This window comes from Pygocentrus nattereri, chromosome 19 (assembly GCF_015220715.1).
Source record: "Pygocentrus nattereri isolate fPygNat1 chromosome 19, fPygNat1.pri, whole genome shotgun sequence".
NCBI lineage: Eukaryota > Metazoa > Chordata > Actinopteri > Characiformes > Serrasalmidae > Pygocentrus > Pygocentrus nattereri.
In genome coordinates, this window is record NC_051229.1 from 25,545,601 (window position 1) to 25,573,302 (window position 27,702).

A 27,702-nucleotide genomic window follows, 5' to 3' on the forward strand; every position below is an offset into this window, starting at 1 on the left:
TACATATTTGCTCGGACGTTTTGACACAGTCCATTTTAGCTTTTGTAGTACCTACCCAGATTGATCACAGGCCTACCCAATCAAACAACTATGTTCCTACCTATTTACCTAGGCCAACCTATGGCTATATCCCTACAAAATCCTATTGATTATTAACAATTTTTGTCCGTCTTTCAAATGCAAACATCAGCAGTTAAAAAAAAAAAAAAATTCTATCCCCCCAATGTTAAACCCAAGACAGCACCCACTTTACAATTTCCTGTAATATCAGTAAAAAGTAATGACGAATGAGAAAAGTGATGAATGAGCACAGAGAACCTGATAGAGGAGAAACATGGACTCTATGACACAGAAAAAAAGGTGATGAAGAAAAGGTACAATAACTATGATTATTATTATTATTCCTACATATAATAGCATTTATTACAATATAACTTACAGCAGAGTGATCCTCCCTCCACCTACACAGCTTTTACACATCACACACTCCATACACTTTCCTCAAGCTGCATAACAAAGCAAAAGCATGCAGCAATACCAAAAGCACACCGTCATCTTATACTAAGGGGTTTATTAGAATTAGATTAAATTTACATGCTTCAATGTTCAAAAACACACTTTTCTCGTACTCTACATTTCTCTTCACCTTCTGTCTGAAATGCTCTGTTAGCACTCCTGTGTCTGACATGTTGACTGTTCCAGACAGGATTTGTGAAGCAAAGGCAGCCTTGTAAAAAGATTTCCTGGTTTTCGTGAGGGTGAGCCCAGACTGGTAGAATGCTGCAGTGATGGCCAACCTTCTGGAAGTTTCTTCAATCTGCACTCAGGACCTTTGGAGCTTGGCTGGAGTGGCCATTGGATTCTTGGTCACCTGTCTACCCTTTACCCTTTTAGCACAAGGCCTCACATAAAATGTGAAAAAGTGACAGGATCTGAAGACTTTATGAATGCATTGTGAGTGCTATCCTGGTTTACGTCAGATAACCATCACCCAGTTTGTGCTGCATTTGAAAATGCACACTATGTACTTCACACCTAAAGCAAGCAAAGCAATATGTTAAATTCACAATATAAATAATTTTGTGCATTAAAATGTGTACAATGTGCCATTTCACCAGGGCTGCCCAAATATCTGCATACAATTGTACATGATTTTGCATAACTCTAGACAGAAAAGTGCACTTGTACACATAAAATGGCAAAAAAGACAATTAAATAATTAATCACAGATATTATGATGGTTCCAGCTGTTCTTAAGCAGGTAGAAAAATAACTCAAGCTAGAACCACAGCTTGTTCTGATGGCCCTGGTTTAATTCAGTTCTTCTTTTGACTGCGCAGTGGAAAAGCACCCTAAAATTAATAAAATGTGTGAGGTAGTCCAGGGTGTATGTAAGCATGTGTGTGGTGGGGGGTTACAGCACCATCACAATCACCTAATTTTATTCTCCCAATACAAATTAAATTCTCACTAAGTTCACCTAAAATCAATACTTTCATTTAAAGGCAGTGCCATTTAACAAAAATGAAAACTATTCTGTCCAGCCTGGTCAGGAGTGGTAATAAATCAGAGCTTAGGGAGGCAAAAAGCAGCACTGACTTAATACAGAAGGGGAAGGGAGCTTTATTAACCCTTTAGTGCCTTCAAAAGGGAGCTGTTCATGCCTTTACTCTATTCTGCTCCTTTATGACTGATTTCTTAATATTGTTGCTTCTATTTTAATATGTAAAGAATGTGATAAAAAAAACATTAACTTTTTACTTTCACTCTACTACATTTTAAAGTCTAATATTTGACCTTTTCCTCCACTACATTTTGTGAAATCAGTTGTTCCTTTTGGTTTCTGTGTTTTTAAAAATGTGACATGTCAAAACGAAAGAAGCACAAAGCAAGAGCACCAATTAGGGCACAGCAGTCACTTTATTTAGAGCTTGTTTTGACCTGTTGGTCATACTGACCCAGTGCAGCCCATGGTTCAACGTCAGCGCAGCACCATAAAATTTTGGGAGAGTCTATTCAACATAAATGATGAACTAACCTAACTTTGTGTAAATAGAGCACAACATAGAAATATGTACACATATGCAGTCGTAACTGACGCGTCTTTGTTCTGAATTTATACAAACACCATTTCATTTTATAGTAAATTAGTTTGGGCTGGTTTATTTTTATGAACAGAGACCTACAGATCAATATAGTAAAGGAAACTCATTTGTGATCCTGAGTTTAAAGCCAGTTTTTTATTGAACTTTTTTTATTGAATCTTAAACTGAAACTGTGCTTGTCAGTAAAAAGTGATTTCAGAGCCACTCGGTTCTACCTGATGGAAACTGTTTGCCTTCAGTGTTTTGTGCTTATGATCATTTTAATAGACATCAGCATCACTAATCAATGATGTTCTATTAAAAGACTGGTTTAAAATGAGTTCATGCAGAGAGTCTTGTTATAAAAATGATAACAGGACATTAGAGCCATAATTACGATTTTAGTACTTTTACTTTTGATACTCAAGTACATTTGAAGGTAAATACTTTAGTAATTTTACTCAAGTGGTGGTCTAAAGGGAGGAACTTCTACTTTTACTGGAGTAATATTTTACCTTGGGTATCTCTACTTTAACTCAAGTACATGGTTTGTGTACTTTGTCCACCACTGGCAGTTGGTTTTCCTGTCAAATTCTCAAAATGTTCAGTTTTAGGGCCCTTACTCTTCTGTTTGTACATGTTATCTCCAGATAAAGCATAATATAAATTTAATATATAATTTAAACCATGCTGAAGACACAGTTATATATTTTGATTGCTTCTAATGATCAGGACTCTAGACAAGCTTACCAGCTGTATGTCAAATATTTCTCACTAGAGAGAAGTATCTTACAACATCATCATCATCATCATCGTTGACCGCTAGTCCAGATAGCAGTAGCAGTTGAGAGAGCAGAGAATCCCAGATGACCCTGTCCCACGCAACTTCCTCCAGCTCATTTCCGGGGACCCCAAGCCACTCCCAGGCCAAGTTGGAGATATAATCCCTCCAGCAGGTCCTAGAACGACCCCAGGGTCTTGTCCTGGTAGGCTGTACCTGTAACACCCCCCACCGGGAGGCGTCCAGGGGGCATCTGGATCACATGCCCGAACCATCTCGGCTGGCTCCTCTCAATGCAGAGGAGTAGCGGCTCTACTCTGAGCTCCTCCCAGAGGACTGAGCTCCTCACTCTATCACATAGCGTGTAGCCCGCCACCCGACAAAGAAAGTTAATTTCCGCCGTTTGTATTTGCAATCTTGTTCTTTCGGTCATTACCCACAGCTCATGACCCATAGGTGAGGGTTGGGATGTAGATCGACCGGTAAACAGAGAGCTTCGCCTTTTAACTCAGCTCCCCCTTGTTACGACCCAGTCTAGGTCAGGCAGTAACAATATGAAAAGTGTGATAATTGGTGATGTGAATAGGGAATGAAACAGCAAATGCAACTATTAAGACCAAGACTGCATTATGTGACTAACAAAAACAGTAGATTTACATACCGGCAACAACCTCAGGAATGGGCCAGGCCAAAACAACACAAAACAACCTTCCCTACAGCCAAACAAAAAGAAACAAAAGACAGTGGTCAACCTACCTCCCTTACTAACCAAACAGACAGACAAAACCTGTTCCCAAACAAAATGGCAGCCACTCCCTACAGCCGGTTCACATTGAACATATATATATATATATAAATACAGGTACATGGGTCAGGCCAAATCATAGTTGAGTTGAAACAAGCAGGGTCAGTAACAAGTAAGACAGGCAATAAAAGCGAAATATACACAATAGTGAAGTGAACAATGAGGAAGTCTCTTGGTGTCTCAGCCATCTTGGGCCTCTTTAAGCAGATAGGGAGAGATGAAATCACGGAATGGATCAGCAGCTGGGTCCGGTAGCGGCAATGGTGCAGTCATGGGATGGAGTGTGGAATAAGAATGCACAAAAAACACTACGCATAATACCCTTCACCACTACAGTCTGGTACAGTGACGGCATTACTGCTGCCACCTGTCCCAGCCTGCGGCTGATCTCATGATACCTCTTCCCATCACTCGTGAACAAGACCCCAAGATACTTAAACTTCTCCATCTGGGGAAGGTCCATTCCCCTTACCTGGAGGGGGCATGCCCTTTTCCTTTTCCGGGCTAAGACCATGGACTCAGACTTGGAGGTGCTGCTCTGCATACCAACTGCTTCACACTCAGCTGCAAACCGCTCCAGTGAGCACTGGAGGCATCCATGTGATTCAGCCAAAAGAACAACATCATTTGCAAACAGAGACACCACCCTCTGGCCTCCACCCATAATGCCCTCCTGACCCCGGCTATGCCCTGACACTCTGTCCGTGAATATCATGAACAAGAGTGGAGACAGGGCACAACCCTGGCAGAGTCCAACGCTAACACTGAAAGAGTCTGACTTAATGCCGAGTATACGGACACAGCTCTCACTCCGGGAGTACAGAGATTGGATGGCCCAGAGTAGTAGCCCCGGCATCCCATACTCCCGGAGGACCTCCCACAAGATATCTCAAGGAACACGGTCATAAGCCTTCTCCAAGTCCACAAAACACATGTAGACTGGGTTGGCAAACTCCCATGCCCCCTCAACAATCTGTGAGAGGGTGGAAAGCTGGTCTATTGTTCCACGGCAAGGACGGAATTTGCGTTATTCCTCCTCAATATGAGGTTCAACTATCGGTTAGAGTCTCCTTTCCAGCACCTTTGCATAGACTTTTCCAGGGAGGCGGAGCAGTGTGATACCCCAATAGTTGGCACACACCCTCCGGTCCCCCTTTTTAAAAAATAGGGACCACCACCCCAGCCTGCCAGTCCAAGGGTACTGTTCCCGAGGTCCATGCAATATTGCACAGGCGTGTTAGCCATGACAGCCCCACAATATCCAGAGCCTTAAGCATCTCTGGATGAATCTCATCCACCCCCGGTGCCTTGCCACTGAGGAGCTTACCAAGTACCTCAGTGACCTCCACCAGTGAAATGGAGCTTAACCCACCAGAGGCCTCCAGCCCTGACTCCCATGAGGGAGGCACGTCTCCCGGATTAAGAAGTTCCTCAAAGTGCCACCGACCGACAATATCCTTATTTGAAGTCAGAGTTTCTTTTTCCATGGCCTCACCAAACTCCTCCCATGCCCTGGATTTTGCTTCTGCCACCATTGCAGCTGCCACTTTTTTAGCCTGTCAGTACCTATCTGCTGAATTGGGAGTCCTTCGGGCCAACCAGTCCCTAAAGGCCTCTTTACAACATCTTCTACAACTTGTACAAAATGCAACAGAGACTTTACCACAGAAAAAAGCTCACATCAGTCGCGTTTTAATACGACAGTACTGGTAGCCTTGTTTTTAAGGCTCTAAATACCCAGAGCCTGTGTACCTCACAGGATGTCTGTCTGTTTATGTTCTATTTATTAAACATGGAAAGGCATCTTTCAGTTATTATGCTTCTAAGCTGTGGGACATAGTTCGACCTTCTATTAGACAGTTGAGTTCACATGTATAAAAAAAAGTTTGTCACTAAATTAAAAGTCTCTTTAGTATTTTTTTAACTTGATCTGTTATTGTCTTGTCTGTTACTGTAAAACATTATCACCTGTCTGTAAAGTACTTTGAGCTGCCACCAGCATGACGAAAAGTGTTCTATATATATTTTTAAAATCATTTCATTTTAATAATTTTCTTGTTATTAATTCATGAATCCATTTTGGCTGGCTCCAAGGTACCCATTCTGTAGTATTTTGTAAAAATATTTGTGCATGTGTGAAGTGTGTGAAGACATTTGTGCAATCTGAGACCAGAATGTCTTCTGGTATACCAAAAATCCAGAAGACTTGGTGGAATAATGTCTCAGCTGTCTGAAAAGCACTGGGAAGGGCTAGAAAAGGGACAAAACATACTCTCCATGAAAATCTGTCTACTATGGTGAGAATTGTACTAAAGCCTTGTGACACTTATAAGTCTGTTACAAAATCCACTGCTATGTGTGACCATGGATAACTGGAAATAGGCAATGCCAATAATCTACCGGCTGGTAATGTCTTTGGTGTCTTGCATTGAGCACATGTAGAACAAGAAGTTATAAAGCAGTGCATGTCTTGAGCCATTGATTCCTACCAATACCTATTACTGAGCAGTTGAAGTGTACGTGTTTCACCTGGGTGACCGGAGGTGAGTGATGAATGAGCCCAGGTGATCAAAGAAGTTCCAAATTGGTCTGGAACGTACAGCTTATCGGCAGGACAATGATTAGGCACCTGGATATGAGGCAGTATTCTTTCAATATCTTCATCTATCTGCCAACAAATTGATGAGATTTCACTTCTGGTGGCAAAATGTGTTCAGGAATGTCTTTGGGGCTATGATGCACCTCTTCCTGAAATCTATGTGATAAAGCATCAGCTTTTGTGTTGCGTGATCCTGGTCTATATGTAATGTTAATGTCAAACCTGAAAAAGAACAATGACCACCTGGCTTGACGTTCAGTCAAGCGACGTGCATTTTGGAGATATTCTAAATTCTTGTGGTCTGTCAGGACAAGGAAGGGGTGATTAGCTCCCTCTAACCAGGGTCGCCATTCTTCCAAAGCCAACTTTACAGCCACCCTGATTACCTGTGGGAGAAGAATGCCACAGGATGTAATTTAGGCAGAGATCTGCTAAACTGGGACAGAACTGCACCTACCCCAGTCTCTGAAGCATCATCAACCTCCACCACAAACAGTTGATTGAGGTCGGAATGTTGTATAGGAGCCGTAGTGAATGCCTTCTTCAAACTATGAAATGCCTCTTCGGCCTCATGCATCCATGTTACTTTCTTAGGATTCCCTTTCAGGAGAGAAGTGAGAGGGGCAGCCACAGTACTGAAATTTCTTATGAAGCGACGGTAACAGTTTGCAAAGCCCAGAAATCTTTGTAATTCCTTAAGCGTGATAGGTTGGTCCCAGTTTAACACTGCCTCAACTTTATGATCATCCATTATAATTCCTTGAGGACTGATCACATCCCAAAAATGAAATGGATTGCTGGTGAAATTCACATTTCTCACCCTTGAGATAAAGATTGTTCTCCAATAGTCTCATAAGCACAGTTCTAACATCTCTTCCATGGATCTCGAAAGTAGGAGAATATACGAAAATGTCATCCAAGTAAGCAATGACAGTGTCCTAGCATGTCTGAATACGTCATTGATAAAAGCCTGAAACAGAGGGGGTGATTGAGAGCCTGAAAGACATAACAAGGTACTCATAGTACCCCCTAGTGGTCAGAAAGGCTGTTTTCCACTCATCCCCCTTTCTGATTTGAATCAAATTATATGTGCTACGAAAATCCAGCTTGGTGAAATACTTAGCCCCCTGAAGCTGTTCCAAAGCTACTGGCACAAGAGGGAAAGGATATGGGTAGGCTTTGGAGATCTGATTTAAAGCCCTTACCTGTGGCCATCAAACTCTAACTCAGTGTGTGATTCACAAAACTCAATACGAAACTGTTCATATGTGCAATAATAACAATTGTGTGTGCAATAACTCAGAGGGACACTAAATTAATTTAAATAATTGTAACTGCTTTATACCTGATGTTTCATATTACTATCACAATCACCGCCACCTTACTATATTTTTAAGTACTTAAATCTTGTGTACATACTGTAAATTCTCTATATTGTCTTAAATTATTGTGTTAAACACTTAATAAAGTGTTTATTTTCACATAAATGGCTGCAACTGTAACAACTGCAATTTCCCCCTGGGATCAATAAAGGAATCTGAATCTGAATAATCTATACAAAGGGCATAGACCACAATCCTTTTTAATGAAGAAGAAACTGCAGGCCATAGGAGAAGTGGAAGGCCTAATAAACCCTTGATCCAGCGCCTCCTGGATACAAACATAAAGAGCTTTTTGTTCAGCTTGCGTCAGAGGATAAACACATCACCCAGGAAGTACTGTCTCTTCTTTTAGCTCAATAGCACAGTCATAATGTCGATGCGGAGGGAGTTTAATAGCATTCTTTTTGTTGAATTCTTTTTGAGGAATGTTAAAATTGGAACAAGAATCGGGGTTTTCTATGGTAGTAGAATGAACAGCTAGCTTGGGGGTGTCACAGTTCATTAAACAATATTCAGACCATTGTGTAATGGTATGCTCAGACCACGAAATAGAAGGTTTGTGTCTCTCAAACCATGGCCTTGGAGCCTCCAACGGCCTGAGCTTATCGGAGATGGACTGATGCAAAGTTGAAAAGTGTCCTGTGGTCTGATGAGTCCACATTTCAGATTTTTTTGGAAGTCATGGATGTCGTGTCCTCTGGGCCAAAGAGGAAAAGGGCTGTCCGGATTGTTACCAGCGCAAAGTTCAAAAGCCAGCATCTGATGGTATGGGGGTGTGATCGTGCCCATGGCATGGGTAACTTGCACATCTGTGAAGGCACCATTAATTCTGAAAGGTACATATAGGTTTTGGAGCAACATATGCTGCTATCCAAGCAACGTCTTTTTCAGGGATGTCCCTACTTATTTCAGCGAGACAATGCCAAGCCACATTCTGCACATGTTACAACAGCGTGGCTTCATAGTAAAAGACTGCAGGTACTAGACTGGCCTGCCTGCAGTCCAGACCTGTCTCCCACTGAAAATGTGTGGCGCATTTTGAAGCGCAAAATACGACAATGGAGACCCCGGACTGTTGATCAATTGAAACTGTACATCAAGCAAGAATGGGAAAGAATTCCACCTATAAAGCTTCAACAATTAGTGTCCTCAGTTCCCAAATGCTTATTGAGTGTTAAAAGGAAAGGTGATGTAACATTAGTAAACATGCCCCTGTCCCAACTTCTTTGGAACGTGTTGCAGGCATCAAATTCAAAATGAATGAATATTTGCAAAACATGAATGTTTGAACATTAAATATCTTGTCTTTATAGTGTATTCAATTGAATATAGGTTGAAAAGGATTTGCAAATCATAGTATTGTGTTTTTATGTATGTTTTATAAAACGTCCCAACTTCGTTGGAATTGGGGTTGTAGAAACTCACAGAGCAGGTACTACTTGGGTGGTTGATCATTCTCAGCACTGCAGTAACACTGATGTGGTGGTGCGTTAGTGTGTGCTGTGTTGGTACGAGTGGATCAGACACAACAGTGCTGCTGGAGTTTTTAAACACTTGTGTCCACTCACTGTCCAGTCTATTAGACACTCCTACCTTGTCAGTCCACCTTGTAGATGTAAAGTCAGAGGCGATAGCTCATCTGCTGCTGTACAGTCTGTGTTGGTCATCCTCTAGTCCTTCATCAGTGGGCACAGGACACTGCCCACAGGACACTGTTGGCTGGATATTTTTGGTTGGTGGACTATTCTCAGTCCAGCAGTGGCACGAAGGTATTTAAAAACTCCAGCAGCACTGCTGTGTCTGATCCACTCAGACCAGCACAACACACACTAACACACCACCACCATGTCAGTTTTGTGGCCATACTACCAACACTGGTACTGGGTGCAATATCAATACAATAAAAGCACCCCACCTTGTACTTATGCAGACACCTAAACGAAATAGAGCTTTGACTACGCCACCCCTATATTATGGGGAAGGGGACCCCTCCCACAGGCCACTCGACCAAAAGAGCGTCTAGAGCCAGCCAAGAATACACCTGCATCAATCAGAATATAAAGTTGCAGTACATATTTTATTTTACAATTATAAAAAAAAAGCATTAAGAACAAAGAGTCTTAAAGATTGTAGTTACTATTGATAACTGTGTGGGATTCAGGCTAATTACCAGGACTAGCATAGCACAGGCCCCAAATAAACAAATGTGGCCAAGGAGGTGCCCAAGCCCACGGTGCTCTTCGCCCAAAAGTACCCCCAATCAACGACCAATGGCCATACAAAACCAAACTGGAAAACTGGTCCTAGGTGACAGGCCAGACAAAGTGTGATCCATAACCACCCCTATGAGGACAACAAAGCAGGACTTGTGTACCCTGCCCGGATCAGGGTTACCGGGGCCCCACCCTGGAGCCAGGCCTGGGGGAGGGGCTCGCCAGCGAGCGTCTGGTGGCCGGGCATTCACTCATGGTGCCCGGCCGGGCCCAGCCCGAAGGAGCTACATGAGTCCCAGTAGTAGGGGTGCGGTGCATTGTGGATCGGGCAGTGTCCAAAGGTGTGGGCCTTGGCGTTCTGATCCTCGGTTGCTGAAACTGGCTTTTGGAACTTGGAACGTTACCTCACTGGCGGGGAAGGAGCCTGAGTTGGTGCGCGAAGTTGAGAGATACCGGCTAGATATAGTCGGGCTCACCTCAACACACAGCTTGGGCTCTGGGTCCAATCTCCTTGAGAGGGGCTGGACTTTATTCTTTTCTGGAGTTGCCCATGGTGAGAGGCGGCGGGCAGGTGTGGGCTTTCTCATAGCCCCTCGACTCGGCGCCTGTATGTTGGGGTTTTCCCCGGTGGACGAAAGGGTAGCTTCCCTACGCCTTCAGGTTGGGGAACGGGCTTATGCACCGAACAGCAGTTCAGAGTACCCAGCCTTTTTAGAGTCCTTGGCAAGGGTGCTTGAAAGTGCTCCTCCTGGAGACTCTATTGTCCTACTGGGGGACTTTAATGCTCACGTGGGCAATGACAGTAAGACCTGGAGGGGTGTGATTGGGAGGAATGGCCTCTATGATCTGAACCCGAGTGGTGTTCATTTTTTGGACTTCTGTGCAAACCACAGTTTGTCCATAACAAACACCATGTTTGAACACAAGGATGTCCATAAGTGCACATGGCACCAGGACACCCTAGGCCGCAGTTCAATGATTGACTTTGTAGTCGTGTCAGCGGACTTGCGGCCATGTGTACTGGACACTCGGGTAAAGAGAGGAGCTGAGCTGTCCACTGATCACCACCTGGTTGTGAGTTGGATCAGGTGGTGGGGGAAGATGCCAGTCAGACCAGGCAAACCCAAACGTATAGTGAGGGTTTGCTGGGAACGTCTGGCAGAAGAACCTGTCAGATTGATCTTCAACTCACACCTCCGTCAGAACTTTGACCAGATATCGGGGGAGGTGGGGGACATTGACTCAGAATGGGCCATGTTCCGCTCCTCCATTGTTGAAGCGGCTGACTGTAGCTGTGGTCGCAAGGTAGTTGGTGCCTGTCGGGGTGGTAATCCTCAAACCCGGTGGTGGACACCCCAGGTGAGAGATACCGTCAAGCTGAAGAAGGAGTCCTACCGGACATGGTTGGCCTGTAGGACACCAGAGGCAGCTGACAGGTATCGACAGGCCAAGCGATCTGCGGCTTCAGTCGTTGCCAAGGCAAAAACCCGGGTGTGGGAAGAGTTCGGTGAGGCCTTGGAAAGTGACTTTAAGTCGGCTCCGAAAAGATCAAATCAAATCAAATCAAATTTATTTATATAGCGCTTTTTACAACTGATGTTGTCACAAAGCAGCTTTACAAAAATGGGAATCACAGCACAGAGAATCAGACAAAACACTGAACATAATATACAGAATATACAGAACCCCCGTGAGCGCTGAGGCAAGGAAAAACTCCCTCAGAGCTGGAGGAGGAAGAAACCTCGGGAGGACCAAGACTCACATCTAAAGGGGGGACCATCCTACCACTGGTCAGACAACTTATAAGTTAAACATTGAAAAGTCAATTTTACATCCACGCAGTTCTAATATATTCAGGTGTGTATAATCAACAGTGGAAACAATTAGAGTTCATATAGATTTGGATGTGATCTGTAGTGGAGAAGCTGCGTTCCAGAAACTTCCATCAGTCTGGTCAATCAGGGGGACAGGGGGACTTGAGGGTGGGACATCCATCAGTATTGGGCCGGACCGGTGGACAGTCAGTAACTCGGAGGAAGGAAAGATTTAGGAATTAGTTTAGACTGTATTTATGAAGAACAGAAAATGTAAAAAATTATCAGAGTGTGACTAATGACTCCGGCAGGTCTGAATATGACAGCCTAACTAAAGGGAGAGAGCCAGAAGGTAACATAGACACGGAGGCTCCCTGAGACACTGGCATTCACCCACTCCACCGTCCACAAACCTGAGTGACTGCATGTAGTGAGTGACAGCAGCACCAGCATCTCAGTTTACCCACAATTCACTATGTCCATGAACCCCTGGATCTGCAGCCTTATCTAAAGGGAATTAACATTAACTACCAAAAGCTAAACTAAACAAGTAAGTTTTTAGTCTAGACTTAAAGATTGAGACTGTGTCTGAGTCCCGAACATTATCGGGGAGATTATTCCAGAGTTGGGGCGCTTTATAAGAGAAAGCTCTTCCTCCTGCAGAGCTTCTCTGAATTTTGGGAACTACTAGGAAGCCAGCACCCTGTGATCTAAGTAATCGTGGTGGTTCATAATAGGAGATAAGGTCTCTCAGATACTCAGGAGCGAGCCCATGTAGGGCTTTATACGTTAACAGGAGAATTTTATAGTCTATGCGGAATTTGACTGGAAGCCAGTGAAGAGCTGATAGGACTGGACTAATATGGTCAAATTTTCTAGTTTTAGTAAGGACCCTGGCTGCAGCATTTTGAACTAGCTGAAGTTTATTTAAGTTACTGCTAGAACATCCTGACAGTAGCGCATTACAGTAGTCTAGCCTTGACGTAATGAAGGCATGTACTAATTTTTCTGCGTCATGTAAGGATAAAGCATTTCTTAGCTTGGCGATGTTACGGAGATGTAGAAAAGCTGTTTTAGTAACATTAGATATGTGTTTATCAAATGCTAGATCTGAATCTATGATAACGCCAAGATTTTTAGCTGTTGAACCAGGTGTGACTGAGAAGTCGGCCAGATTCAACATTAGGTGTGATAATTTATTTCTAGCAGCTTTAGGGCCTAATAGAAGAACTTCTGTTTTATCACTATTTAATAGAAGAAAGTTGTGTGACATCCATGATTTCACATCTTTTACGCAATCCTCCATTTTCTTTATTCTCTGTTTGTCATCAGGTTTGGCTGATATGAAGAGCTGCGTGTCGTCTGCATAACAATGAAAATTAACATTATGTTTTCTAATAACTTTGCCCAGGGGGAGCATGTATAACGTAAATAATAACGGTCCTAAGATAGAGCCTTGTGGAACTCCATATCTAACCTTTGTATAATTGGAGGGTATATTATTTACCCTCACAAACTGAAAACGATCGGTCAAGTATGATTTGAACCACGATAAGGCAGTTCCAGTTATACCGACCATTTTCTCTAATCTTTCTAGGAGGATATTATGATCTATTGTATCAAAAGCTGCGCTCAGATCAAGAAGTACCAGTAAAGAAACGCAGCCTTGGTCAGCGGCAAGAAGCAGATCATTTGTTATCTTAACTAGAGCTGTCTCAGTGCTATGATGAGGCCTAAATCCAGATTGGAATTTTTCATAGATCTGGTTTCTTTGCAGATAAGAGCCAAGTTGTTGGGCCACGGCCTTTTCTAAAATCTTAGAAATAAATGGTAAATTTGAAATAGGTCTATAGTTAGATAGTACACTAGGATCAAGATTTGGTTTCTTGATCAAAGGTTTAATTACTGCTAGTTTAAAGGCTTTGGGAACATACCCCAGGTTTAATGATGAGTTTACTATTGTTAATAGTGGTTTAATTATGTCTGGTAATACCTGTTTTAATAGTTTTGTGGGAACTGCATCAAGTGTACAGGTTGTGCAGTTTGATGAGGAGATAATTTTCTCCAGTTCTAAATGATGTAGTGGGTTAAAAACTTCCAACCTGACTTCGGTAGCTGGATTTTGTTCTATATCAGCCACACCAGATGACAGACAAGATGTGCTATTTATCTGTTGAACTTTGTCCCGAATATTTTCGATTTTATTATCAAAATAGTCCATAAAAGCATTGCTAGTGTGGATTGCTGGAATCTGAGGATCAGTACCTGCCTGATTTTTAGTCAGTTTAGAAATAACACTAAAGAGAACTCTAGGGTTGTTTTTATTAATCTCGATCTGAGAGGCCAGATACTCTGAGCGGGCTTTATTAATTTCTCTTCTATATTCAACAATACTGTCTTTCCAAGCAGAGTGGAATACTTCCAGTTTGGTTGATCGCCATTTTCGCTCAAAATTTCGTACTAATTGCTTTAAAGTACGAGTTTGGTCGTTATACCACAGCGCAAGTTTTTTCTGTCTCTCTTTTTTGTGTTTAAGTGGTGCTACACCATCTAAAGTAGACCGGAAGGTATTTTCTAAACAATCAGTTAGTTTGTCTAGTTCTGCTGGGTTACCTGGAGAGTACACTATGGTTGATAAATCAGGAAGGTTATCAGTAAATTGTTGAGCGGTAAAGGGCGTTATTGAACGTTTCATAGAGTAGCTGGGGGATGTACGTATATTATGACTAAGATGAAGTTTAAAAGAAATAAGATAATGATCTGAGATTACTGAGGTTTGAGAAAGAATATCTAGGTTATCTATGCTAACACCCAGGGTCAAAACCAGATCCAGAGTATGATTACAGTAATGCGTAGGTCCTGTTACATTTTGAGCAATACCAACTGAGTCTAGAATTGATGCAAAAGCCTTTTTTAATGAGTCATCAACTTTTTCAAAATGAATGTTGAAGTCTCCTACTATAATTACTTTATCACTACAAACTGCTAAATCTGCAGCGAAATCACTAAATTCTTTTAAAAATTCTACATAGGGTCCTGGTGGTCTGTAAATATTAATTAAAGAAAATGCATTCTGTTTTGTAATTGGATTAATTATATTGATGTAAAGAAGCTCAAAAGAAGTGAAATTATCATAGTGTTTCTGATTGACAGCTAGGGAATTTCTAAAAATTATGCAGACCCCGCCTCCTCTACCGGACGATCTGGGGTTGTGTATATAATTATAGCCTGCAGGGGTGGCTTCGTTTAATGCTAAATATTCATCGGGTCTAATCCAGGTTTCAGTGAGGCACAACACATCAAATTTCTGATCAGTTATGATTTCATTCACTATTACTGCTTTTGAATTTAGAGATCTTATGTTAAGTAAACCAATCTTTAGTTTTGAAGTGCTAGTGCTACAGTCTGGATATGATTGTTTAATATACGTTAGGTTATTTAGATTTACTGTTTGAGTTTTTTGACATTTATGTTTGACTCGGGGGACAGACACAGTCTGAATACATTGGTATCTAGGTAACGTCTCTTTGCAGCTCACAGACGGTCGGTTAAGCCTCTCTGTCTGCGGCCTGGTCCCGGCTCCGGTTTGTCAGCAGCTTCTAAGGCTACTGCTACTCTGCCGACTAACTAAGAGACTATGTGCTATGCTGCACGAAAGTAAGGCAGCACCATCCCGCGTGGGGTGGACACCATCCCTACCTAAAAGACCAGGCTTGCCCTCAAACATTAGCCAGTTGTCTATAAAGCCCACATGATTGTCCGTACACCACTTGGACATCCAGCGGTTCAGCGAAGAAAGCCTGCTGTAAGCTTCATCGCCACGCCTCATTGGGATGGGGCCAGAACAGATTACCTCTTCGGACAGCGTCTGGGCCTGTTTAACCACCTCTTTAATATTAGCCTTAGTTACTTCAGACTGCCGCAGACGAATATCATTGGCCCCTACATGAATAACTACCCTCGAATATCTCCTATTTGCTAACAGCCTAAGGTTGCCACTAATGTCCGGTGCTCTGGCTCCCGGTAAGCAGATAACTCTAGCCGCTGGTGCCCCTAAAGGAGTAGCTAATTTCACGTGCCGGACGATAGAATCTCCTATCACCAGAGTACCTTTAACAGGCTCCTCAGCGGGTGCTTCACTGAGCGGGGCAAACCTGTTTGACACGTGAACTGGGGGAGCATGGTGTACAGGTGGGCTGGCTGTGGCCTTTGCAGTAGCATTAGCCTTAGCCTTTCGACTATGCCGCCGAGACGTTACCCATTCGCCCTGCTGTGGGGGCTCTAAGGCCGGAGTCGAGGGGGTACTAGCTCTCCCTGGTGTACCCGGGGCTGCTAACAGTGACCCTTGCTGTCTATCCCTTATTAAACCCCGGATACGCAGCTCTAACTTGTCCACCTTCTCTACCAGGCAGTTAACTAGCTTGCACTTTGAACAAACACCACTATCATTATGACTATCGGTGGAGAAGGGGTCTAAACTAAACATGCCACACTCTGAACAAGAGAAAAACCCAGCAGTAGCCATGACAAAAAAGCACTCACCTTGTTTCAGTTGAAATTAGAAACTAACACAAACCAAACAGCAGCAGCAAACAGCTAATCCAGCAAACCTGTGGAAGAAGTCTGTAAAAGTGAGCTAAGAGTGGATTAATAGGTGGGTAGAGCAAAGTGGAGGCAGGCTAAAGGTGGATTAGTAAGTATGAAGGGTGAAAGAGGAAGAAAACAGGGGTAAATGTAGAAATTGAAGTAAATTAAAGAGAGCTAGCAATCAGCACACCACCAGCAACAGCAGCAAGACAGTAGCAGAGAGCAGACCAGAGTAGCAGAGAGCAGCACCAGAGAGAGGGAGGAGAGGGAGGAGAGGGAGGGAGGGGAAAAGATTCTGGCAAACCGTCAGGCGACTCAGAAGGGGAAAGCAGTGTGCCACTAGCACTGTATATAGTGGAGATGGTGTGCTGCTGACTTCGACTAAAGACGTCATTGGGCCAACACGTTCTCCAGTGAGGAGGCAGAGTCTGGAGACACGGGAATAGGCTTGTCCATTACTGAGGCCGAAGTCGCTAAGGTAGTTAAAAAGCTCCTTGGCGGCAGGGCTGCAGGGGTGTATGAGATCCGTCCCGAGTTCCTCAAGGCTCTGGATGTTGGGGGGCTGTCTTGGCTGACACGCCTTTTCAACATTGCGTGGACATCGGGGGTGGTGCCACTGGATTGGCAGACTGGGGTGGTGGTGCCTCTTTTTAAAAAGGGGGAACGGAGGGGGAATCACTACATCCAACTACAGGGGAATCACACTCCTCAGCCTCCCTGGTAAGGTCTATGCAGGGGTACTGGAGAAGAGAGTCCGGCTTATAGTCAAACCTCGGATCCAGGAGGAACAGTGCGGGTTCCGCCCTGGTCGTGGAACACTGGACCAACTCTTTACCCTCTCCAGGATTCTGGAGGGTTCATGGGAGTTTGCCCAACCAGTCCACATGTGCTTTGTGGATTTGGAGAAGGCATTCGACTGTGTTCCCTGGGATATTCTGTGGGAGGTGCTTCGGGAGTACGGGGTACATGGCTCTTTGCTACGAGCCATTCAGGCCCTGTACAAACAAAGCAGGAGTTTGGTTCGCATGGCCGGCAGTAAGTCAGACTTTTTCCCAGTGAGAGTTGGACTCCGTCAGGGCTGCCCTTTGTCACCGATTCTATTCATAATTTTTATGGATAGAATTTCTAGGCACAGTCAGGGGATGGAGGGGGTCCGGTTTGGTGACCTCAGGGTCACATCGCTGCTGTTTGCAGATGATGTGGTCCTATTGGGGACATCAGGCCGTGAACTTCAGCTTTCACTGGATCGGTTTGCAGCCGAGTGTGAAGCGGCCGGGATGAGGATCAGTACCTCCAAATCCAAGGCCATGGTTCTCACACGGAAAAGGGTGGAGAGCCCTCTCTGGGTCGGGGATGAGCTCTTGCCTCAAGTGTAGGAGTTTAAGTATCTCGGGGTCTTGTTCACGAGTGATGGTACAAGGGAGCGGGAGATTGACAGGCGGATTGGTGCAGGGTCAGCAGTGATGCGGGCTCTTTACCGGTCTGTTGTGGTAAAGAAAGAGCTGAGCCATAAGGCAAGGCTCTCAATTTACTGGTCGATCTACGTTCTCACCCTCACCTATGGTCATGAGCTTTGGGTAATGACCGAAAGAACGAGATCGCGAATACAAGCGGCCGAAATGAGTTTCCTCCGCAGGGTGGCTGGACTCTCCCTTAGAGATAGGGTGAGAAGTTCAGTCATCCGGGAGGGACTCGGAGTAGAGCCGCTGCTTCTTCACGTCGAGAGGAGCCAGTTGAGGTGGTTCGGGCATCTTGTTAGGATGCCTCCTGGACGCCTCCCTTGGGAGGTGTCACAGGCAAGTCCACTGGGGAGGAGACCCCGGGGAAGACCCAGGACACGCTGGTGTGTCTATATCGCCCAGCTGGCCTGGGAGCGCCTCGGAATCCCTCCCAGGGAGCTAGTGGAAGTGGCTGGGGAAAGGGAGGTCTGGGCTTCATTGCTCAGGATGCTGCCCCCGCGACCCGAACCCCAGAGAAGCGGAAGATGATGGATGGATGGATGGATGGATGGACAACTGTAATACCTAAAACCTCAATCCCAATACTACATCCTAAACCAAAGACTACAATGTATAAAGATGGATTCAAGTGGCACTTATACCATTTGCAAGGCACACAATAATAAAAACAAAACTCAGTGGAGGGAAGAAACAGTGGCCCGCAAGCACCATGGCTGCAATCCCACTCTAAAAGAAAATGACCAAAACCCACATTAAAATAAGATTCAATATAAATCATAAAATCACAAGTATAGGATGATAATAAGTTGCTTTAAGCATACAGTCTACACATATGTAAAGTGCTTATGATGACAGCTCAATTTATAATATCCAACAATATAATACATATCACTATGCACCCACATCAAATAAATCATCAATAGTAATACGAATAGCAACAATGGCACCACATACACACCGCCCCACGTTCCACCACATAGTGGTATCTCCACATTGAATGACCTACCCAGGTAACAGGCACTATTGACGCCACTACGATTGTTTGCTCCATAGCTAGTAGAACTAGAATGATCATCCAGCTAGAATGATCATCCAGCTAGAATGTACACAAAACACTCCAAACCACACACTGATCAAGCATGAATGAAAGGCAACAAACGTGACCACATACCTAATACCTATGCAGACAGCGGTAGACCAGCAGCACCAATTAGGCCACAGTTGATATCCCAGCACACCAGCCTATGCCAAAAAGATCACCCAATAAATTCACCCATAGCTAAAAAATTCTTACCAGACAGGCCATGCTTCCCAACCACCATTAGCCAGCATAAAAAGTAGTAAATCAACAACCTACCGTTGAGTCTGCTAAGTGCAGTTCTCTGGTTCTCACTTGGTTGGCTACCCCAGCTAACACACATACACTAGAAATAATCAAAAATAATCTGAAATTACACTCTGCAGACTTCAAGCTATCACCACCAGCATCCTGCTAACAATTAGCAACCATATACAAACTTACCAAACAGAGTTCTTTCACCGGCAACAGCAACAAACAATCCCCACCATCCCTTTGTTTATCCAATCAGGAAGTGAACTCACCTGGGTGTGCTCCCCTTTTATCTTTAGCTGAATAGGGGAAACTATTGCCCGACACGCTAGCTGTTCAAAACGTAAGTCCAAGCTTCCGTTAACGTTGCTTTATTCTGTATCAAAATCAAGTATCCAAGCATTAAAAACTTCAGCGTCCACAGACACCTACGATCAACAAACAGCATAAAAGTCCAAAGGCAAGCGGTTCATAGGCAACGTTCACATCAGTAACTTACAGCGTTTATCGTCAGCAAAAAGTAGGCTTCCCCAATCACCCACTCACTCTCACCTAGCAAGTGAGCAGGTGATATTACAAATCATTACCGCCACCACCACCACGTGACCTAGATCATGCACATCATTACCCAGGTGCACACAAAACCTAAACCCAAGTCTACACCTGTCTGCAACATTCCGGCCCCTAATTATTACATCACCACACTGTAATAATTACACATCCAACAGCATAATCCAAGACATACAACAGATTCTCAATGGAACAATATAATTAAGTCCATCTAAATCATTTTCTTTTTTCTTCTCTTCTTATCAGTCAGTCATAGCCCAGAGGTTACCAGCACTTAGCCTAGATATCAAGTCAGTCTACGATGTATGTCTGTAATGTTCAACATCAAGTCATATTACAGTTGCATCAAGTTGGTTCCAAGATGTCATGAGTCAGAGGCCTCCTGAAGAAGGCATATCTTTGTGACCGGTCTGCATAGATGGCTGGTTGAGGTCTTAATCCAGACCTGACGTACAAGTCCTTTCCTGTCTGGTACAGCTGCTGTGACTCTGCCAATGATCCAGGAACCACGAGGTGCAGAGTCATCCACTATGAGAACCACATCTCCAGGAATGAAGTTGCGTTTAATCTGTGCCCATTTCTGGCGCTGTTTAAGTTGTGGCAAATATTCTTTAATCCATCTTTTCCAGAAGAGGTCAGATATGTATTGGACCTGTCTCCACCTCTTACGTGCATAGAGATCATTTTTCTAAAACAAACCAGGTGGTAAGCAAGGATTGGACTGGAGAAGGAGGAGGTGGTTCAGTGTTAAAGCTTCCAAATCGTTGGGATCGGTGGATTATTGTGTAATGGGCCTGCTGTTCAAGATTGACTCCACTTCACAGAGGACAGTTTGAAGGCCTTCCTCATCCAAATACTGTGTCTGCAAGGTGGAGTTGAGAACCTTTCTGATGGAACGTATCAACCGCTCCCATGCTCCACCATGGTGCGATCCAGTTGGAGGGTTGAAGATCCATTTAACCCCCTTCAAAGCCAACGCATCAGCAATCCTTTCCTGATTTGACTCTTCCATAGCTTGTCTCAGCTCACGCTCTGCTCCCACAAAGTTGGTACCATTGTCAGAACGCAGCTCTTGAACCTGGCCTCGTCTTGCGATGAAACGTATCAAGAGATGAGGCAACCTCAATATGTACAGCTCTAATCGCTAAACACGTAAAGATGGCTCCACATCGCTTCACAATACTTCTCCCACGCTTTACTTCAAACAGGCCAAAATAGTCCACTCCAACAAAACTAAAGGGAGGTTTCTCAGGGGTCACTCTGCTTTTAGGCAAATCATCCATTTGCTGCTGGCCTAGAGATCCACAAAGCCGTCTGCAGACCACATACTTTGACGTAATGCTTCTTATCAAAGCGCCCGCACCAGGAATCCAATACTTCTGATGCAGCCTTGAGAGAATGTGGTTCCTACCATTATGACCCACCTCTTTATGGATATGCTGTAAAATGAGATTGGAAATGTAAAAATCCTTAGGGATTATGACAGGATGTTTGGAATCTTCAGACATAACAGCTCTACTAAGACGTCCGCCAACTCGCAGCACGTCATCCTCCAAAACAGGATTCAACCTATAGATGTAGCTACTTCGTTTCAGTCTCTCCCCTTTGGAGGCAGGAGATTTCTTCAGCATACTTCTTCCGCTGACAAAACTTTATTATTTGCATCTCAGCATCCTTAATCTCTTCCAACGAGAGAAAGCCATCACAGAACCCCACTCTGTGATGAACATCCTTACACTGAGTTGAATCAGATGCAGACTGAAAATGTGCCTTGTCCTTTCTATGATGCAAGAGCAATGTCTTGAACCTCAAGATCCAACCCATCACCCTGACAAGGCGAGTCCAAGATGAAGTACGACTAATCAAATGAGCTAACGGACCATCACCATCTGCTTGCAAAACATTAATAGCGGCAGACACTTTAACTTCAGGGTCTTCATATGGGAGCTCCTGCAAGTACTCTGGGTTTACAGGCCATTCCTTCTCTGGCTGCATAAGAAACGCAGGACCAGATATCCATTCAGTGTTAATTAAAAAGGGCTCTGCCCTCATACCTCTGGAAGCAAAGTCTGCGGGGTTGTGCGTTGTGTTCACATATCTCCACTGGGAGGCCTTAGAAGCCTTTAATATCTCTGACACTCTGACACTCCGCTACAAAAATATGAAACCTAGATGTCTCATTATTGATATATTTCAGCACCGAGGTACTGTCTGTCCAAAACTCTGAGTCTAGGAGAGGCAGCCTTAGCTCCCTCCTCCACAGTCTATCCATGTGAGCTGCCACCACAGCTGCTGTCAATTCCATGCGGGGGATCGTGACTAATTTTAAAGGTGCCACCCTGGACTTCCCCATTATGAAGGAGCTGTGTGTGGTGAGCAACTGTTACGCAGGAGCAGGTAGGTAACAGCACCATACCCCTTTTCACTTGCATCTGCAAAGTGATGTAACTGAGCAGTGATCGTCTCTCCAAAGTCAGGAGGTTTTAAACATCGTCTGATGCTAAGGTTGTCCAACAAACTCAATTCTCCCACCCAATCTTTCCACTCTTGAGCAACTATGGATGGTATAGTGTCATCCCATCCTATGCCCCTCTGGCACAGATCCTGAAGAATCTTCTTGGCTGTGAAAATAACGAGAGCAAGGAACCCCAGAGGGTCATAGAAGGAGCTCACTGTGGAAAGGATTCCTCTGCGGGTCAATGGTCTGTCTGGAATGGATATGTAGAATTTAAATGCATCTGAATGCTCGCTCAACAGGCAAGATATCGCAGTCCAGATCTAAGTTCTTAACTTCCTTTTCTCTTTCATCCTCAGGTATTACAGCAAGAATGTTGTGGCTATTACTTATCCACTTTATCAGGCGGAAACCACCCTTAGCACAGATGTCTCCAAGGTCAATGTAGAGAGATATGGCTTCCTCTTCGGAGGCTACTGAAGCAAGACAATCATCCACATAGAAATTGTACAAGATTGTGTCAATCACCTGCCGGCTAAACTGTGCTTTGCTGTCTTCTGCACACTTCCGTGGAGCATAGTTAGCACAGCTCGGAGAAGAAGTCGCCCCAAACAAATGAACACCCATCCTACTCTTGCATGCCCTGACTGAAATCGCCACAAGGCCACCAGAGAAATCTCAACAGGTCAGCATATTCCTCTGGCACACGCACCTGATGAAACATAGCTTTGATCAGACATCAACACAATGGGTTCTTTCCTGAACCTAGTCAACACACCAACCAATGCATTTGTCAAGTCAGGGCCACTCAGGAGCTGTGCATTAAGAGAAACGCCTTGAAACGATGCTGCACAGTCGAAGACAACCCAGATTTTCCCCTTAAAAGGGTGGTAAAGCCCTTGATGGGGAATATACCAAACCTTGCCATCGCTGCGCTCCAAATCTTTAATTGGCACTCTTTGTGCATATCCCCTGGATATGAGATCTTCCATGAAAGCAGTGTAAACCTTGTGAAAATCTTTATCTCTGATGAACTTTCTCTTCAAGCTTAAGGCACGTTGTTCCACAATCGCACGGTTGTCAGGCATTCTTATGTCCCAGTCTTTCAGAGGCAGGGCAATGCTGTAATGCCCATTGCTCAGAGTCACGGTCTCACTAGCCATCCTCAAAAACTTGGAATCTTCCCTTGATAACCCCAGCTGCTCATCCTGGCTGCTCTCAGGGAAGTCCATTTTGAACTGCTGTTTCCATAACTTGTCGAGCGTAACAGCAGAAATTCTGTTGGCTGTGACTGTTGATGGACATCCTGGACTTCCGCAGCATTCCCTGCCAAGTGGCCCATTTACTGTCCAACCGAGCACAGTCTTAATGGCAAAAGGTCCATCACCTACACTCCAGACAACCTCCAGAGGCTCCAATGCTCTGGGCATGTTCATGCCAATCAAAAGCTCCACATGCACCTCAATTTCTGGCAGATAAACATGCTTCAAGTGTGGCCAGTCATCCAGGTCTTGTTGTTTTGGGATGTTACACACATTAACAGGCATTTTATGTTGAGTAAAGAGGTCAGGCATTTCACAGTAAACATCACTGTCCAAGCCAGCAACTTCTAGTTCAGTCACAATGAAACTACCACTTTCTCTTGACCCATAGTGTGCAAGAGAATCTTGGTCTTCCTCCCAGCGAGATTCAGCTTGTCCAGGAGGCCCACTGTACAAAACGACGCTGAACTCCCCTGGTCCAAGAAAGCATAATGTTTCCACTGTTCTTTGACTTTTCTTTGATTTTACCTTAACTGGTACAATGGCAAGCTTACAGTCTTGTCCACCGGCCCCAGTAAGACCACTAGTCTGGACTGTAACAGGAATGTTATCTGTTTCAGTGTCGGATTTGACCTCTTTCTTCTCCTTGTGATGGATATGAAGGATACTTGGATGTCTGAAATCACACATTTTACATGAAAGGCGTTTTCTACATTCTTTGCTGATGTGTCCAGTACACAAAAATCCAAAGCAGATGCCATTTCTTTTAAGAAAGGAAATCTTTTCATCATGAGGTTTCTTATCAAGCAGAGAGCATGACTCTAGCATGTGTCCACCCTTGTAGAACAGACAAATCTTCACAAAAGTGTGACGATCTTGGGTCTCTGTTTGATTTTTTCTCTCAAAAGCAGTAACAGTTGTACTAAAGCTGCTTCCTTTTGCCCTTGGATAAGGACGTTTCCCTCCATCACTGCCCATTGCTGTTAAATATGTTGGAGGAATGTCACATAGGTTTCCAAAGACAGGATCTGTAGCAATTTTAACTTGACGCTCAAGAAAGAAAACAATATCAACAAATGTAGCTCTGCGATGCTGCCTCTCCTGGATGTCACATGCTACTGTTCGCCATTTATCTTTTAACTTATACGGCAGCTTTTTTATCACAGCAAGCATATTTGCAGGTGTATTCAATTCAGAGAGGCCATGAACTTCTTCCATCGCATTGCAACACCCACGTAAGAACAGAGAGTATGCCTGAAGAGCCTTTCCATCCTCTGATCTGATTAACGGCCATGAATGGACTTCATTCAAATAAGCAGCTGCAATCACATGTTCATTTCCAAAGTGATCATACAGCAGTCTTTGCTTTCACATATCCAGCACCATCAGACATATGTTGACAGCTCTTGACAAGTTCATTGGGCTGCCCCCTAGTGTACTGTACAAGGTAATGCAGGCGATCGTCAGCATTGCTGGTTTTTGCTTCTATGACCTGTTCGAATGAACGCATGAAAGCATGGAAGTGCAGAGGACTGTCATCAAAGACTGGAAATTCTGTTTTAGGTAATGACGAAAGACCTTGTTGATAGACCAACATACTAGTTAGTTCACTTTGTTTCTCCATAATGGACAGCAGATTTCCACTGGTTACTGGGCAAGCAGCTTGCTGTAATGGCAAACGTGGAATTGTACTACATGGTCTGGATGGATCAAAAGGCCCCATGAGGAAAGGTGCAGGCTTATCCCCTTTCACACTTTGTTGAAGTGTTTTTACTTTAGGCTTTACATTTCCAATGGTTATATTTCCTTTTGCATTTACATCAAGTGTCTGTGGAACAAAGGTCTCTGCATCAGCATTCAAAACTTCAAAGGTTTTGTCCTTCATTTTAAAATATGATTCCATTTCATTGGATTTCCGTGAAGTGGTGCTCAGCACAGTGGATCCAATTCTCAACACGTTGACCTTTGCGACAGTTGCAGCTATGTCTGCTTCAAGCTGAAGTTGTTCTTTCTTTCTCCTCAATTGCTCCTCCTGTTCTTCAATTGCATGCTTTTCTTTGAGCATGTGTTGACGTGCAAGCAAGGCAGCCATATCGGCTTCTGCTTTAAGATGTGCGGATGAAGTTGATAATACTTTTGAACTTAACCTACTGCCTTGATTTGATACACTATCAGATGGCAACACATCATCATGAACATCATCCTGAAGATTAAGAGACAATTGAGGTTCCTTTTCAATGTGGTCTTGACAACCCATTTCCCCCTCTAATGGGGTTTCCTGGGATGGCATAGTGTCAAAAAATGGCCTACTTGAACATTTATCAGCCTCAGAAAGCCATATTTTAACATCCTCAATTAAACCTTTATTGTACTTAGTAATGCTTGAGAACCATGAATTTTGCTTATCTTTCTCATCAAGTGGAATTAAAGGCAGTAGAGATTCATGTAATGCGCTGGCATCCTCAAACAGATGTATTAATTCATCAAGCTGTGGTTTAACCTGTGAATCATTTTTATCATCTTTCATTAGCTCTTTGAGAGATGCAATTACCCTTTTCATTTTGTTTACATGCCTTTTTCTTCCTGTCTGGATGGTTTAAATTTTGTTTGCAAGAGCTTTCCCAGTGAGAACAATTGATCGTTTATCCTGTTCAGGTTTTCCAACGACAGACGCAGCTTGTGATCCACTCATTTTAAGCATTCAAGACAAGCAGCATACAATACCAGCTTGGCAACTTCAAAAACAGCGGCAATTTCTCAACAGCTTTCTGAGCACGCGCAGAGCCACAGCACGCACATACGCCAAATTCCCAATGAACTTCAAGCCTACAGCACTGAACAGCAGTAGCCACGGTCTAACACAGTGACAGGCCTGTCACAAGGACAACAACATTACATTACATTACATTACATTACAATTTAGCAGACGCTTTTATCCAAAGCGACTTACAAATAGTGTGGTACATAGAACAAACATAGTCAGGCCTTAAAGGATGGAACATCTTCTCGTGGAAGTAACCAAACTGCGTTCAAACGAGCAATAGCCAACACAGCACAAGCACCAGTTACATACCACCGTTGTCTTCCCGCTTCGCGGTCTCTGTCAGGCAGGCCGCTTTCGTATGCGTAGTAGCAAAGGTGTGTGGGCTCGCTTCGGCGTTCAAGCTGTGCGCTCAATCCGGGAAACTCCGTTGCCGCTTTTTTGCTGACAAATATTGGCGACTGTCCAAAAACTTCAAAAGTCGCCGAGCAGCTGAATAGGGGAAACTATTGCCCGACGTGCTAGCTGTTCAAAACGTCCAAGCTTCCGTTAACGTTGCTTTATTCTGTATCAAAATCAAGTATCCAAGCATTAAAAACTTCAGCGTCCACAGACACCTACGATCCACAAACAGCATAAAAGTCCAAAGGCAAGCGGTTCATAGGCAACGTTCACATCAGTAACTTACAGCGTTTAACGGTCAGCAAAAAGTAGGCTTCCCCCATCACCCACCCACTCTCACCTAGCAAGTGAGCAGGTGATATTACAAATCATTACCACCACCAACACCACGTGACCTAGATCATGCACATCATTAGCCAGGTGCACACAAAACCTAAACCCAAGCCTACACCTGTCTGCAACACCGCCTACCCACATTACACCCACCACAAAGTGGGTGTGTCCCTCATTAATGGTTTTGTTCACTTTAATGTGAAAATGTGAAACCCTTGAGCATTCCACCATACTACAGTTTTACTGCAGTGTTGAGAATGATCCACCACCCAAATAGTACCTGCTCTGTGAGGGTCCATGGGGGTCCTGACCACTGAAGAACAGGGTAACAAAGTATCAGAGAAACAGATTGACTACAGTCTGTAACTGTAGAAATTAGCTAGGCTAATTTTTAAAGCTATCTATAGCATTAGCTATATAGCTATATAGCTATCTAGCCAGCGTTAACTGGGTTAATTTTTAAACAATCCAGCTAGCATTAGCTAGGTTAATTTTTAAAGCTATCTAGCTAGCATTAGCTAGGCTAATTTTCAAAGCTAGCTAGCTAGCATTAGCTAGGTTACATTTTTTACCTTGCAAACTAACACGCTATCTATCTATCCTTAGTTAAACTTTTGCATAAAATGAATGAAAATTTTTCCAGTTTTTGTACGTCCAGTTAAACTAGCTAAGCTAAGTTAGTTACCTGACTGCAGGGCATTAATAGCATTGCTAATATTACATAGCTAGCTGGCTAGTAGTTCAGTGCCCCTCCCTACAATGCTTACAGCTTCAGAGGCAAGACTTCTGCCCCCCACTCTGTGCTGTAATGTGGCTTTTAAAGGCAGGGAAGTGCTGCAGTATTCGAGTTTCTTGGTGACGGGA

The 27,702-nt window shown here is 43.9% G+C and overlaps 1 long non-coding RNA gene across 1 annotated transcript; it reads right to left on the reverse strand.

Moving 5' to 3' along the window:
- Nucleotides 1-556: 556 nt before the first annotated feature.
- LOC108441795 lies at nucleotides 557-19,150 on the reverse strand. The gene is made up of 3 exons (XR_001858977.2): nucleotides 19,083-19,150; nucleotides 18,897-18,967; nucleotides 557-1,035 (listed from the first exon to the last, which is right to left on the reverse strand). It is a non-coding gene; the product is annotated as an uncharacterized LOC108441795 (long non-coding RNA).
- Between the last annotated feature and the right edge of the window lie 8,552 nt (nucleotides 19,151-27,702).